This window comes from Malaclemys terrapin, chromosome 1, assembly GCF_027887155.1.
Source record: "Malaclemys terrapin pileata isolate rMalTer1 chromosome 1, rMalTer1.hap1, whole genome shotgun sequence".
NCBI classification, from domain to species: Eukaryota; Metazoa; Chordata; order Testudines; family Emydidae; genus Malaclemys; species Malaclemys terrapin.
Window position 1 is genome coordinate 195,826,971 of NC_071505.1, and position 16,222 is coordinate 195,843,192.

The 16,222-nt window shown below is 48.6% G+C and overlaps 1 protein-coding gene across 2 annotated transcripts in view; it reads right to left on the minus strand.

The window, feature by feature from the left end:
• Positions 1 to 15,690, minus strand: part of ZBTB21 (zinc finger and BTB domain containing 21) — a 31,034-nt gene extending 15,344 nt beyond the window's left edge. For both annotated transcript variants that reach the window (XR_008441627.1, XM_054004851.1), the window contains exon 1: positions 15,292 to 15,690. The gene's annotated coding sequence lies outside the window, so the exon portion shown is untranslated. The remainder of the gene's footprint in view (positions 1 to 15,291) is intronic.
• Between the last annotated feature and the right edge of the window lie 532 nt (positions 15,691 to 16,222).

Here is a 16,222-nt window from a genome sequence, read left to right on the forward strand (position 1 = left end):
CATTTATACCTACCCTTTGTTTCCTATCTTTTAACCGGTTACCAATCCATGAGAGCACCTTCCCTCTTATCACGTGACAGCTTACTTTGCGTTAAGAGCTTTCGTGAGGGACCTTGTCAAAGGCTTTCTGAAAATCTAAGTACACTATATCCACTGGATTCCCTTGGTCTACATGGTTGTTGACCCCCTCAAAGAATTCTAGTAGATTGGTGACGCATGATTTCCCTTTACTAAAACCTCATTCATAAGCCCCTTCATTTTCAGTTTAAACTGATTTTTACCAAAAAAATCCTGGGTTTTACAAAAAGTATTATTCATTTCCCCTCCAATTTTCACCATACTTTTGTATCAATCAAATATATAAAAAATAACTTGTTTTATTAGAAAAATAAAATGTATTGCATGAGATATATGTATTACAATAATACATTAGTCTGTGTGTATATGCAAAGCTGCTTGTTGAAGTATGGCTATGTATTAGTCTAGAAGCTACAACAAATAGGCACACACACAAGCTCTGAAGTGTGTGCATATCTTAACGTACTGATGAATCTCATGCCCACCATGTGCACATTTCAAGCTGTTAGCAGATAATGGTTTAAAGATCTGAAACACTAAAATGGGTAGAAAATGAAAATCTGTATCAGAAAACGTTTCAGAGTACAAGGAAGTCCTCTAAAGTTTTAAAAAAATAAAACCAGGAGAAAATGATAAAGTTGATTGTATGCACTGCAAATGGTGTGGCTCAATTACTAAATGTAAATATTTATAGGCTAATAGTTTTAAGTCTACAACAGTAAACTATTTATTCAAATGAAAAGTTTTATTTGGGGATTAGAGATGTATTGTTTTCTTAAACTCAGAAGTAGCATTGTGTTTTGAGTTCTGCAGCAACCACATTGAATTCCATTCATCAAAGCATTAATCTGATGAATAGTTTTTCCCCCTGTCCTTCCGTCCACCAAAATAAATCCCGATATTTACCCAGAAAAATTAATAGATTTGTCCAACCAATTTTCATCTGTTTTTGTTGTTTTAGTAATAAACACGGATAAATTCCCAGGAAAAGTTAACTAAAATAAAAACTGAAAATGAAGGCCCTCCTACTCATTCACTACACACCTTCCAACTTCTGCACTAACTGAGGCAGGGATCCTGGAAACAACAGTCTCATTTCACTACAGAATTCTGATCAATTCCCTGGGCTCTGTCTATTCTGTGCACTGAATGAGGTCCTTGCTGCCTCTGTTACCTTCAGGAGAGTGATATCAGCTTGGGTCATCTAGTGGAGACAGTGGCAATCTTCATTTTGATTGCTCAGACTGCAAACAATAGTGCATGTGATCCCACCCCTATTGTGCTTTTCTGTTCCCTCATGGTTTCTCAGACACGCTGGCATAGCTGCTGGAATTAATGATGCGGGGGGTGCTGCAGCACCCCCTGACTTGAAGTGGTTTCCATTATATATAGGGTTTACTGTTTGGTTCGATGGCTCTCAGCCCACTATAAAAATTGTTCCAGCACCACTGCATGCCAGAGGTTTGGTGGCAGGGATAGGTATTGAGCTTATAAACTACAAACCTCAGGCCATGGCTAGTAGCAGCATAATGGTGGGGGGGGGGGGGGGGGAGAGTTTGGGAAATTTGCTTGTGCACTCTTGCCGCCGCAACTCCCCCCACCATGCTGCCTCTGCCAAGGTTTACAATTTGGGAAGGTCAACGGTGGTCCCCAATCGCCACACAACGTCCATGTTACAAAGGGCAAGGGGCCAATGCCACTTGTGCTCCTGCTGTGAGTTGCCCACCCAATGCTGCAGCCAGTTGCCTGGCCCCCATGTCCCCGGGCCATACTCAACATGCCTGATACAGCAAGCCAGTTCAATGAATACCTTGTCTCAATGAAAATGTTCTGCCTTGTACTTCAGTGGAAGAAGGGGAGCGATTTTTATGCATCAACTGTGCACTAGACCCTGATTACGGACTGACAATGATTGCTTTGTGCTTTCATGTCTTACAGCTGAAAGTGTGGCCTTTAGGTCATCCTCCACACCAGTGGAGAGGCTGTCTCAGATTAGAAGAAGACAAAAGACAACACATGACGTGTTTAATGAGATTATGAACACCTCTGGGATAGCTGACACTGAGCAGAGAGCAGGGTGGATTTCTCTATCTGAAAAACTGGACATGGACATTGTGAGCAGGACAGCAGCTCAGAAGCATGAGCATGGCATGGCACACAGCAGGAGATGCTGGGGATTCTGAAGGACATGTTGAGGTATCTCCCTCTATAGCCCCAGCAAAACAGCATTCCCGCATCACTGTATTCTCACCTCCCCCTCATGTTCCAGGGAGAAAATGCTATATCCCTTCCACTCCACACTGGTGGAGGGTACTAGGAATAAAGGCGCACATACAATGGTCTTTGACAGGCAAGGCCACTGTATTTAAAAGAAAAGATCGGTGTTTTTCCCCTCCAAATTTTATTCTAATGACTATCCCAGGTTACATTATTTTCCTGATCTTTCACTTTCAATATGTTTATGCAATAAAACTACAGGTTCTGAGAATGAAATAATCTTTATTACTTCATACCATGGAGGAAGGGGAGGTACAGGGAAACTACAGAAACAGAGGGCATTTGCTGGAGACAGAAACCCAGCAGGCACAGCAAGGTTCACAGTAAGGGAAGGCGTAACTCAAGAAGCAGCACACAGTACCGGGGGTCATTACTAAATCGCGTTTTCAAAGCTTCCCTGAGACACAGTGCTCTACAATGTGCTCCTCTTAGTGCCCTTTTATCTTGCTGCTCAAAATTAGCAGATAATTGTTGTAAAACTAGTCAAATATCTAGATGAACTGATGTATCTCCTGGAAGACCTCTGCGTACCCTCCGTGGTATATGTACCTCTGGTTGAGAGCCACTGTTTTAAGGAAGTCCAGATAACACACTAGTCGATATTAAATTTAAACTCCCCCCTGCCTTACAAAAAGTCTACTTCTTTAAAAAGCATAACCACACAAAGGGGCTCAGCTTGTTTCCCACTGCCTTGTGATCCTTCTACACTCACTCTCACCCCAACTGATTTACACCACCCACACACATTTAACTGTTCTCCTTAAAAATTAAAAAGGTAAAAAGTAACACATTACTAGGAGATTATTAGTTTTGGAACAGCTGAATAAAAATGAGATTTTATAATTTCCTGGGAGAAAGGAGATAGCAATGATATTCCAAAGACAGGTTCCCACTACAGGGTTATCATCATATAGGATCCTTTTCTTCCAGAAAGCCTTTCAGGTTGTCCTTTAAATTCTTCAGAGCCAAGTACATGCATGAAGTGGACATTTTTACAGCTGGCTGCTTCTGTTTCCATCTTGTAAGTACCTGTTATTCCCCCGCCCCAAGTTTTCCCCTTTTTATTGCTGGGTGAGTGATAAATCATTACATCCTCTCAGCCTACTGCTCATACCAGACTCCTGAACCTCTACATTTCTCTTTCTACCTACATCATCCAATCCATGAGAGAAGTAACAAGTCACTTTATATTTATAAACATAACCATTTTAAATCTCTCTCTGTATATGTACAAAGCAGCACTCTACAAGTGTGATTCAGATTACAACGCCCAGGTAGTTTGTAGAGGGAATAACCCAGATCCTGATATATTAAGCCACACACAACTCGGTGCAAAGCACTTTTCCACCTCAGCTTAAATGAATAACAAATCAGAATTGGGGCTTTCAGCAGCATTTTTTTTTAAAGAAAAAAAAAAAAAAAAAAAAAAACCCCAAGCAACAGAGACTTCAAGGTGACATGTAAAGGATATTTAAAATATTGAGCTTTTAACTTTTTTTTGCTTCTTTAGGATATATTAAAAGAAACCAGAAAGGCTGAAAAACAAATTTCTTATAAATTTTAGAACATGGTTTCCAATAGATGTTTATTGTGAGCTCCAATACCTCAGTTGAAAGCGTATTGAATCCTCAGCCAAAATGTTTATCATCATTTGAAGTTAAATAGATATAAACAAAAACCAAAAGAGCTTAAGCAGTCTAAAAATTCTTTCCTCCAACACCATTTTTTCGTGGGTGGGTGGGTGGGTGGGTGTGTGTGTGTGTCTTCCTACTGTATTTTCCACTGCATGCATCCGATGAAGTGGGTTTTAGCCCACGAAAACTTATGCCCAAATAAACTTGTTAGTCTCTACGGTGCCAAAAGTACTCCTCCTTCCTCTCTTAGGTGCTCAATTTTCACTCTCTTGATTTTTATGATGTTGTCATTTCATTAACTCTCTAGTCATCACTAAATCTTCCTGAATAGACAAGACCTGAAATTCTAATATTAAAACAAGCAGAAAAAACAGGCCTTATTTATTTATGCATCACGAATCCACAAAGGGGCACAAGCCCAATTTTCCCTCCTCTGTAGGTAACCTTTAACGGGTGTGTCTCAATCATCTTGGGAAGGCTACTCAATAAAATCTGAAGCAATATATCATAGGCACAAATGGCATCACTTTCTCTCTTAAACTGACACTACATATTAAAGGCATGTCTACTCACCAAAGTTTTACTGTTTCAACTATACCAGTATTGTTCCCACAGTACAACACACCCTCTGCCCCCCCAGTCTGAGCATAGTTATACTAGTATTGCTTATTTCATATGGGAAGGGGAATAAGCTATACCAGTATAAAACATTTTTTATCTTAGGGTACGTCTTCACTACCCGCCGGATCGGTGGGTAGTAATCAATCTATCGGGGATTGTACAAGAGTTTGCCGGGGCTTGACCCTCTCCAGGGCGACGGGGGAGCCACACCGACTCACTACACACCGGGGCTGGGCACTCCGTCTGGCGGCCGGGTTCCCCGGCAGTCCTCGCTGTCCTGAGAGACACGATAAGCTCGACCCTAGCTTCGGGCGGACACCCATGTTATGTCAGGGGTCAGACCCTCAGTCAGGGCTGAGCAACAATATAACCTAAGCCTCAACAGGCCTGGGAGAGGGGGAGACTGCCACCCACGAGTTGGGTGGCGGGGGGGACGCAGGCTCTCCCACTCCACTGCGTCCCAACCCGGGCCCTAGCAGCGTCAGAAGATCCGCTGCTTCGTCAGTTGGGATCCTGGCCGCAACACACTGACATAGGCTCTGGTAACGCTGCAGCCAGACTGGGGTCGGCTGCCCCCGGGCTACTTCCACACTGCCCCTCTGGGCCTACCTGGGGGCCGGTGTCGGCCTCGGGGGGATCCTGGACCATAGGTTCGTCAGGCCAGGTATCGTTCGGTAAGTCCGGCAACTCCTCCGGGTAGAGGGCGCAGGGCGGGCCCAGCGGCTCCTCTGGATAGCAGGCGCAGAGCAGGCCCGGCGGCCGCCCCGGGCCACGGAGATTTCCTAGCCCCGAGCTAGGTGGGAGACATCTGGTCTCTTTGGTGGCTGGGGCCTGACTGAGTTCTGAGGGCCAGCCTTTATGCTTCCAAGTTGCCGCCTGACCCCTTGAGGGGCGGGCTCAGAGCTCCCTGGCTCCACCCACTGCGGCCTCCGGTGGGCTCTTCCCCCTTCAGGGCGCCGGGGAGCCACACCAACTCACTACACACCCCGCTCCTCAAGTCTGGCTCCCGTTCTTCGGGGCCAGACCCTTCTGTCCCCCCGAGGTGGGACAGGAAGTCTGTGTTTGCATGTTCCTTGCCAGCCCTATGCTGGATGGTGAACGCGTAGGCTTGCAAGGCCAGATACCATCGCAGTAGTCGGTCATTGTTATTTTTCATTCTCATCAACCATCGGAGGGGGGCAGGGTCTGTGACTAGCAAGAATGGCGCCCCAAGGAGGTAGTATCGTAGGGCGTCACAGGCCCATTTTATGGCGAGCGCCTCTTGCCTGCGGACCAGATTCCGCGGTCCGGTCAGGGCGTCCCCTCTCGGCTCGGTGTTCAGGAGTTCCGGTCCGGGGTTTGGAGCTCGGAGGCCGGGTCCCACTGGCGATTCAGCCGCGAGGAAGTCTTCCATTAGTGTGACGGCCGCAGCTAACGTCGCCGGCCGGTGGCAGAGCACCCAGGCCCATCCTCGCGTCGGGAGGATGTGTACAAACTGTTCGAGGATGACTTGTTCTGTAACCTCCTCCGCTGTCCTCATTTCTGGCTGTAGCCACCACCTACATGCCTCCTTCAGGGCCTGGGCCACCAGCCTGGGTCTGGTGCCCGTGGAGTACGTTTGGCTCCGGAACCGCTGGCAAAACGTCTCTGGGCTGACGTCTAATGCATCCAAGATTGCGGCCTTCACCTGGCTGTAATCCCGTGCGTCTTCCGTCGCCAGCCCTCTATATGCCGTTTGGGCAGTCCCTGTGAGGTAGGGGGCGAGAAGGGTAGCCCATTGAACCTGGGGCCACCCCGCGACCAGCGCCACCCATTTGAACGTAACCAAGAACGCCTCAGAGTCATCGTCGTGGCCCATCTTGGTTAGTCGTACCGGGACGGTGGTGCGGGGCAACTCAGCCCCGTCCCCTGGCTGCAGGTCCTCGGGGTGCGGCACTGTGGTCACAAGTTGCTGCAGCCGGTCCCCCAGCTGCTGAATGAGCTGCTGCTGCTGGAGTTGAGCGGCATGCTGCTGCTGCTGCTGTAGCAGGGCAGTGGCCTGTTGATGTTGGAGCTGGGCAGCTGCCTGCTGCTGAACGTGGGCGGCCTGCTGCCGCTCCTGGCTCTCAGCCAGCAGTTGAAACAGTCGCTCCATCTCCATGGTGCTCCGGGGGGGGAGGGAGGGAAGAATCCCCCCCCCATCAGGCCCTTCTCACAGGGCCCAGGGATCAGTCCCCACTTCTGGTACCACATGTACAAGAGTTTCACCAGGGCTCAACCCTCTCCAGGGCGACGGGGGAGCCACACCGACTCACTACACACCGGGGCTGGGCACTCCGTCCGGCGGCCAGGTTCCCCGGCGGTCCTCGCTGTCCTGAGAGACACGACAAGCTCGGCCCTAGCTTCGGGTGGACACCCACGTTATGTCAGGGCTCAGACCCTCAGTCAGGGCTGAGCAACAGTATAACCTAAGCCTCAACAGGCCTGGGAGAGGGGGAAACTGCCACCCACGAGTTGGGTGGCGGGGGGACGCAGGCCCTCCCACTCCACTGCGTCCCAGCCCGGGGCCCTAGCAGCGGCAGAAGATCCGCTGTTTCGTCAGTGGAGATCCTGGCCGCAACACACTGACATAGGCTCTGGTAACGCTGCAGCCAGACTGGGGTCGGCTGCCCCCGGGCTACTTCCACACTCCTCCTCTGGGCCTACCTGGGGGCTGGTGTCGGCCTTGGGGGGATCCTGGACCATGGGTTCGTCAGGCCAAGCATTGTTCGGTAAGTCCGGCAACTCCTCCGGGTAGAGAGCGCCAGGTGGGCCCGGCGGCTCCTCTGGATAGCGGACGTAGGGCAGGCCCAGTGGCCGCCCCGGGCCGCAGAAGTTTCCCCGCCCCAAGCTAGGCGGGAGACGTCTAGTCTCTTCGGCGGCTGGGGCCTGACTGAGTTCTGAGGGCCAGCCTTTATGCTTCTGGGTCACTGCCTGACCCCTTGAGGGGCGGGGCTCAGAGCTCCCTGGCTCCGCCCACTGCGGCCTCCAGATGGGCTCTTCCCCCTCCGGGGCGCCGGGGAGCCACACCGACTCACTACAGGGATCGATTTATCACGTCTTGTCTAGATGGGATAAATCGATCCCTGAACACGCTCCCCGTCGACTCCAGAACTCCACCAGAGCGAGAGGTGGTAGCAGAGTCGATGGGGGAGACGCGGCCGTCGATCCCGCGCTGTGAGGACCTGAGGTAAATCGATCTAAGATATGTCATCTTCAGGTACGCTATTCTCGTAGCTGAAGTTGCGTATCTTAGATCGATCCCTCCCCAGTGTAGACCAGTCCTTAGTATAACTGTATCTACTCTAGGGTTTGTACCTGTATAACTATGTTGGTTAAATCAATCAACCAATCACACCCTAACTGAAATAGGTACAAAAACTGTGTGTCAACCAAGCCTAAGGAACTACAACCTGTGAGATGAGAGGATTCTGGGAAAAACACCTCATCTATCTCTCTTGTGATTCCTCCCCTTAAGTGATGTAAGAGCAGTTTGCTGGGTTCCAAAGGAAACTCCATCCAGCTGTCCTGAGCCAGAAGCAAAATAGTGTTAGCTGTGACAGATGATGTGGATGGTAATGGAAAGATAGCTGGTGGTTTGATGCTGGAGTAAATTGGGAGAACCTAATCCTTATGACAGGTATATGAGAGACTTTTCCCTCCACTTCCAAGTAAAAGTTAATTTTGAACAAGCTCCTTTGCATATTTTCTAAACAAGTGTTCTTTTCCCTATGAATGGGAAACAAACATGTATTAGCTCATAACATTTGAAGTTCTGCAATAAGATAGTGACTATAATCAAATATCATGCTTCAGGCAGGCATCTGCAGAGGCCTCCCCTCCTGCCGTTCCCACCCCCCACCCGCACAATTGGCTTGATGTTTGTTTTTTTTTTTTTTTTATCTTCTCCTTCCTCTGATGCAACTTAAATTGGTCATAGCTGGAGATGGGACGTTGGCCAGGGTGGACCAGTACTCTGAGATCATACAGAAAATGCCTGGCTGGCGTGTCTTTCTAGATGCCTGACTGATGTGTCTTGCTTACATGCACAGGATCGTACAGATCCCAGATTTGGGTCAGGAAGGAATTTTCCACCAGCTCAGTTTGACAGGGACCTCAAGGAGTTTTCACTTTCCATTGTAGCATGGGGCACAGTTCACCTGCTGGGATCATTTGGGCATATCTCATTTAATCATTTCCCTGCCACTTGTGGCACCTGGGTCTCTCCTGTTTTCTGCCTGTGGCTCATAGTTTAATTAGTCCTTGGAAAACTAAAGTCTTTGGGTTTCACATAGGGGGATTTGGGTGAAATTTAGTGGCCTGTGATATACAAATCAGATTAGATGATCTGATGGTCCCTTCAATTCTATGAGATTTAGAAATTGTATTCTTTCTCTGTGTAAAATATAACATGAATACATTATAACAAAGGACTCTACCCGGCTCCTACAGAACACAATGAGAGTTTTGTTATTGACTTCAATGTGAGCAGGACTGGGCCCAAAGTTAGCTCCTGCCACTGATAAATATCAGTTGGTGCTTTCAATTAATGTTAACGGAATTACGCATGTACATGAAAAGATGAGAAATACCACTGTAAACACTACCCATTAATAATACCTCCAACTAATCTAATCAAAGTTTTACAAATTAAGAAAAAAGTATCCTAAAATTAGAAAAAATGCATGCATATATTTAAAGGCATTTTCATAAGAGATTTCTTAAAACTGCTTATTTTAATTGCTTTTGAAGATAATGTAGAACAAGAGGCGGCGCGTGAAGCAGGTGCCCAAAAATACTTTTGTCTTTCTTAAAGAATTCAGTTTAAGAAATGTACATGAATTGCCCTATGATCACAGATCTCATATTAAAATATTTTTGAAACCTTCATTCAATGAAGATTGTGGGAAACAGGTTTCCATAGGGCATACTTTCAATCTGTGACAATTTAAATAAAGGTGCATTTTTAATTAAATTATGGAGCAAGATTTTAATGTTTCATTGAAGCACTACAACATAAGAGAGAGATTTACCGTATATAACAGGTTTCAGAGTAGCAGCCGTGTTAGTCTGTATCCGCAAAAAGAACAGGAGTACTTGTGGCACCTTAGAGACTAACAAATTTATTAGAGCATAAGCTTTCGTGGACTACAGCCCACTTCTTCTATATGCATCCGAAAAAGTGGGCTGTAGTCCACGAAAGCTTATGCTCTAATAAATTTGTTAGTCTCCAAGGTGCCACAAGTACTCCTGTTCTTTTTACCGTATATACTCGTTCATAAGCCGAATTTTTTTTAGTAAAAAAGGGAAGCACCAGAGAAGGGGGTCGGCTTAGGAACGGGTATAGAGAGGGAGAGGTGGGATACAGCCCCTCCCCCCAACAGAGGGAGCAAGGAGAGGCAGCAGAACCAGAAGGGAAGAGGCGGGGCCAGCGTCTCTCCGCTTCTGGCCACGCTGCTCTCGCCCCAGCCACCGAAGCAGCTGCAGATCCGGGGCTGGCAGGCTGCAGCTGTGCCACTTGCCCCCCCCCCTCAGCAGGCTGTGGCCGCGCCACCCAGCCCAGCCCGCTGGAACATGCTGCCAGCTGCGCCGCCTGGTCTGGCCCACCAGAGCAGGCTGCGGCCATGCTGCCCGGTCTACTGAAGCAGCTCCAGCCAGGTCAGAGACATCCTCCCCTGGCCCTCCCCAGATAAGGTGGGAACGGATGGTATGGGGAGAGTCTGGGGGTCCCGGGCTAGCGGTGGGGTCATGTGGAGGGTGGTCACAGGGGTTACTCCCCTGACTCCCAGCTTCTCCCCCCCCCCCAAAATTTCCCCACCAGTTGTTGTCCCAGCCCATCAGGGTAAGCAGCTGGCGCGCCGGGACACTTTGTTTACTTAGGTTTACCTCTGTGCCTGCAGATGCTCGAGGTAAACAAAACCATCTCGGCCCACCAAAGGCTTATCCTGATGGCCCGGGAGCCAAAGTTTGCTGACCCCTGAATTATAGGGTCGGCTTATGAACGGGTTATAAAAATTTTCCATTTTTACTTATCCATCTTGGGTGAGTGGGGGTGTCAGCTTATAAACAAACCGGCTTATGATCAAGTATATACAGTAAATTATCTTAATTCATCCAAAATGAGGGATTTCTTCAGCCGTTCCAGATGAGTAAAATTTGGTAGGTGAGATTAATCACAATATTATGAAAAAGAAAAAGAAAAAACATGGGAGAGCGGAACAGGTGCCTAACATAAAAACAAGCTTTTGTTTCCTTTCTTGTTCCTTGAATGATTCAGTTTATGAGATGTAGATGATCTGCTCCAGAATGACATGACACACAAAAGCTTCATTCAGTGAAGACAGTAAAAAATACATTTCCCTTCTTTCAACTATGAAGAAAAAAAAAAAAAAAGACCTGCTGTCCCAAATTTCATAATCATTGGGGAGAGGGGGAAAAAAAGACTGCTTTATGGAGACTGGTCTTACACTGACAGACAGCCATTCGGGACAGGGTTGAGGAGGAGATCTCCTTTTAACTGAGGATGGATTTTAAAGCAGAGTATGTTACACCCTTCTCCATCTGTGATGAAGGATTTTGCTGTGTTTTTAGAGAATTAGTTTTCTGAGATCCTCAGATGGAAGGTGCAAGTACTATTCTTTTTTATGAAACAATTCACTCATTTAGAGGGTGACAGCCTTCTGAATGAGCCTTCACTCACAGTTAATAATGGTACTTTGCAGATATGGAAAGTTAACAGTTTTCATCTGTGTATTTCAAAACTGAAGAATATTATAACAGTCACTATTAGCAACTACTATTGTTAAGATTTCAAAACTTCAGTGATAATAAATGTGACTCGTAATTATTAATTGCTCATAACTTTGTGAAAGATTCTCCCTTTGGACTGAAATTTTCCATCTGAAAGGTGTTTAATTTAACACAAAATAAGGCCACTGTTCTGAAGGTGACCAAAACCCTCTAATTTATTTTATATTCTGATCATCAGTAATTTCCAGCTCCATGGAAATAGCTCATAACTAACTGAATTCAGAAAGCTCATACTTGGCATCATGTAGTTTTCAGTGATGTGTAGTGTCTTCAATAGGTTAAAAACATTTTAGTTTTCTATACAATGTTAACTCAGTCTTGTGTGTGTGTGTATATATATATATATACACACACACACACACACTAAGATTGCCTATGCAACCTTAATTTGAACCCCTTATGTGTATGCATTCTGAGATAGTCTTTAATTACATGATTACATACTATTTTTCCCCACAGTACCCTTTGCCTGTGTAACAAGCCTGACTTGTGGAGTATGGAGACAGAATCTGCAGGAAGTCCTCTAGCTTGTACGTAGAAAGGGCTAGAGGAGACATAGGGAGTGGCTGACTCTATAGCAGTCAGAGTGGGAGGCCTCCAGAGATCTTGGCCCTGACTGACCAAATTGAAGGATGACTGTGGCCACTACTGGTGGAAACCATGAGGGAATGGCCACAGGATAACACAGGCTTTGCAGGAGGCTGATCACAGTTTTGTGGAGTCAGACAGCAGTTGGGTGAGCAGCCCCTTCTCTTTGATCTGAAGCTTGTTTCTGGACTTATCCAGAGGTGCCAGACAGCTGTAAATAATAAAAGCTCATTTGTTCTTCATCCTACAAGTGATCCCCCATTGTGCCTGATTTCGCCTACTCCAGTTCCAGACATTGAATCCAGAACCTCACTTGGTCCACTCCGCTACCCAGAATCCCTAACTTTATCCTGGGAGTGGGGGGGAGTAAAACCTGTTTCCCCCAAGCTTCACCACTTCTGCTCTATCCCTTCCAGTTTGTCCCTGGCCCTATCCTAGCCTCTCATTCCAGGCCAATTTTCCTTACCCAGCAAGTTTGTCTCCACTCCATAGGCTTCTTTCATCCCTGGTCCACTCTCCTTGGCCAGCCAGTCCCAGTTCTTCTCTGATCTGTCCTCTTTTTCCCATCCCAGCCTCCATTCACTGTCGCCCACACCATACCTGTCCCCAGACTCAGTCTTCTCGTTCAGCTTCAGTATCCTTATCTCCACTCACCTTCCTGGTTCCTTGCCCGAATCTCTTCTTCCAGCCAGTCCCAGTTGTCTTCCCAGACCTTGGATCCTCATCAGATTTGTCTCTCCCTCCTACCTCCATACTTTGAGGTAGCACAGTTTGCAGACTATATAAAATTTCTCAATAGTCCAAAGCAGACCGTGAAGAATTACAAAACTTGGTGATGGGGCAAGAAACTGGCAGAAGAAATTCAATCTTGATAAGTGCAAAGTAATGCACCTTTGGCAACATAATCCCAACTATACATACAAAATGATGGAGTCTACATTACTTGTTACCAGTCAAGAAAGAGATCTTGAAGTCATTGTGGATAGTTCTCTGAAAAACATCTGCTCAATGTGCACCAGCAAACAAAAAAAGCTAACAGAATGTTAGGAACCATTAGGAAAGGGACAGATAATAAGATAAAATATATCATAAATCCATGGTAAAACTACACCTTGAATACTGCATGCAATTCTGATTGTCCCATCTCAAAAAAGATCAATTAAAATTGGACAAGGTACAGAGAAGAGCAGCAAAAAATGATTAAGGGTATGGAACAGCTTCCATATGAGGAGAGATTAAAAAGATTGGGACTGTTTTGCTTGTAAAAGAGATGATTAAGAAGGGATATGATAGAGGTCTATAAAATCATGAATGGTGTGGATGAACTGAATAAACAAAGTGTTATTTACCTGTTCACATAACACAAAAACCAGGGATCACCCAATGAAATTAATAGGCAGCAGGTTTAAAAAACAAACAAACGGAAGTACTACTTCTCACAATGCACAGTCAACCTGTGGAACTAATTGTCAGGGGATGTTTTGAAAGCCAAAAGTACACCTGGGTTCAAAAAAGACTTAGAAAAATTCACAGTGGACAGGTCCATCAGTGGCTATTACCCAAGATGGTCAGGGATGCAACCCTTTGCTCTGGGTGTCCCTAAGCCTCTGACTGCCAGATGCTGGGACTAGACGACAGGGACTGGATCACTTGATGATTGCCCTGATCGGTTAATTCTCTCTGAAGCATCTGGCATTGGCAACTGTTAGAAGGAAGTTTGACTATTTGCTACTACCACCAAGATCTGCACCTGCGGCGGCTCCACCAGGGCCCGCACCCTAGGCTTCAAGGCGCACTGCAGCGGCCCTCCTACTCGTCGCAGCATAGCCCCCGCGGCTCTCATTGCTGGCGACGGCCGGGTATGGGCCCGACACTCATCCCTTCGGAACGGCACTCGCCTATCTCTTAGGACCGACTGACCCATGTTCAACAGCTGTTCACATTAGAAGGAAGGACACTGAGCTAGATGGACTATTGGTATGACTCACTATGTGACTATTGTTATGTTCACATTCCAGGTGAGTAGCCTAAAAGCTGGGCTAAAGGTTATAAGAAGGGCATTGGTACCAAAACCATCACCATCTACTCCTCTTTCTAGCATTTTGTGAATCCTTATAAAAATACCCAAAACAAAAAGTTCCAGGTCAAACATGTTGCATTTGACTCAAAACACATTTTTTCGATATGCTGAAATTTTTCACAATTTTCAGATTCAGTTCAACCCAAATTGAAATTCTTTCCCCCAGTTTTTCCGAAATGCCAGCGAACTGGGGGGAAAAAATCAGTTATCCACCCAGCTCTGGTGTGCATGACTATTCTGTGAGGCTAGCATAATCGGCAGTTACTTTTAAATTTTTACATCAGCATAGCACTTCTGTGAGACACCGCAAGGAGAATCTACGATATACAAATATATTCTGTCTTTCTTCGTGGTTCAGATGAGAGAAACACGAATGTGAGCGATAGCTTCTACATATGCAGCGTAAACCACACTGTCACGGCAGTCCAGCGCCCTCTGCATTCTCTGCAGAGACGCCAATGCAGAGGTGACAGCCCAGGGCAGCAGGCAAACAGGGGGTGACTGGGCCCCACGCCAGGCACGGATGCCCCCTAACCAGCAACACAGCAGCTCTTGCACCCGCTGACTGCACCTTCCCTCCCAGCCCTGCTGGAGCTCCCTGCTTGGGCTGGTGTGAGCAGAGGAGGCACGAGCACGCACAAACCTATAGTGACATCACTATACTCAATTGGTCCCCACCCCACGCAGGGCCACGCTCACCGCATTGCGCATGCTCAGAGCAACTCTCTCCCGCCTACCGCCCCCACCCCTCACAGGCACCATCATCCCGCCTGCGCAGTGAAACATTTGCAACTGAGCAGCTTGCGCCTCAGGCCAAAAGGCCACATTTTGGCTACCACGCGCGCGCAGCTAAGCAAGATCGAGGTTCTTTTAGGGGCACTACGCACGCGCATAAGAGGGAACGAGAAGCCCACTATGGGCAACAGACATGCGCACTAGAGGCTTCGACGAGTCTATGTGGCGGATGTGTGCACGCGCAATGGACAGGCTTAGTCCGTCTCCGGGAGTGGAGCATGCGCAATGAAGGGATGGGCTAGTTTTGTAAGTGGCGCAGGCGCACTGAAGAGTTTGGGGACCGCAGCCCCGCTCGGTGGGGGGAAAAAAAACACCTCAGAGTTACGTCAGGAAAAGACGCCTTTGTGCACGGGGAGACCCGCGAGGCGCAGGCAGCTCCCAAAACGGGCGCGAGACGCGGCCGTTACTCACCTTCTCCGCCGTTAGCCGCACCCCACCCTGCTGCCCCCCTCGGCGCCTCCCTTCACGATTCGCCCGCGCGCGCTGCTGCCACCGCCGTGATTCCATCCATCTTGAATTTGACGTCATCCCACACCAGGGATGAGGTCATCGCAGGGAACGCTCGTCACGTGCGCAGTGTTGCGATTGGCCGGCGCCAGAGTGGGGGGTGCGGGAGAGGCGCTTGCGCTGGGGACTGGGTGGCGGTTAGGGGGAGTTACGGGGGTTCCCCCAACCGTCAGCCCCTCCTCGCGCCCTTCCCCTGCCGCTGGCGCGGCGGCCCTGCGCTCAGTGGGGGACTGGGGAGGCGCCTTTCGCCAAATCTCATCCCGGTCGCTGCGTCGGATGGGAGCGGCCTTCCCGCTCCGCGCTGCGGGCCGGGCCTGGGCCGAGCCCGGGGGGGTGGGGTAGAGAGCGGGGCATCCCCCCGTCCCCAGGGTGCGCAACGCGTCTCGCAGCGCCCGGGGATGGGCTGGGCACGACTGCCGGCATCCGGGCTCAACACGGAAGGGGGGATGCAACTGCGCGGAGCTGGGGGACAGTCGGGGCTGACCTGCTTCCCGCCCGGGCCCACGCGTGTTGCCGGGTCCCAGGCGCCCCCAGCCCAGCCATAGCACCGTGACCTCCCCTGGGACACCTGCCGCGCTGCGGTGTCGCGTTCCCGGCCTGGCTGCGCTCAGCCGCGGAGTCCGTTTGCGCTCGGGTCGGCTTCCCCGAGGAGGCTCCAGCCCCTGTCCGTGGTGGTCTTGCCTGAGAGGCCCCAGGGGGCAGAGGCCGGGCTCCCCCAGCACAGACCTCAGCCCCCCGGGGTTGGCAGGACGTCCAGAGCAGCGGGGTTCAGGTCTAGCCGCGCCCTGAATTAGAGCGGGTAGGACAGCACCCCTCCTGTAGCTGCAGTCTCAGG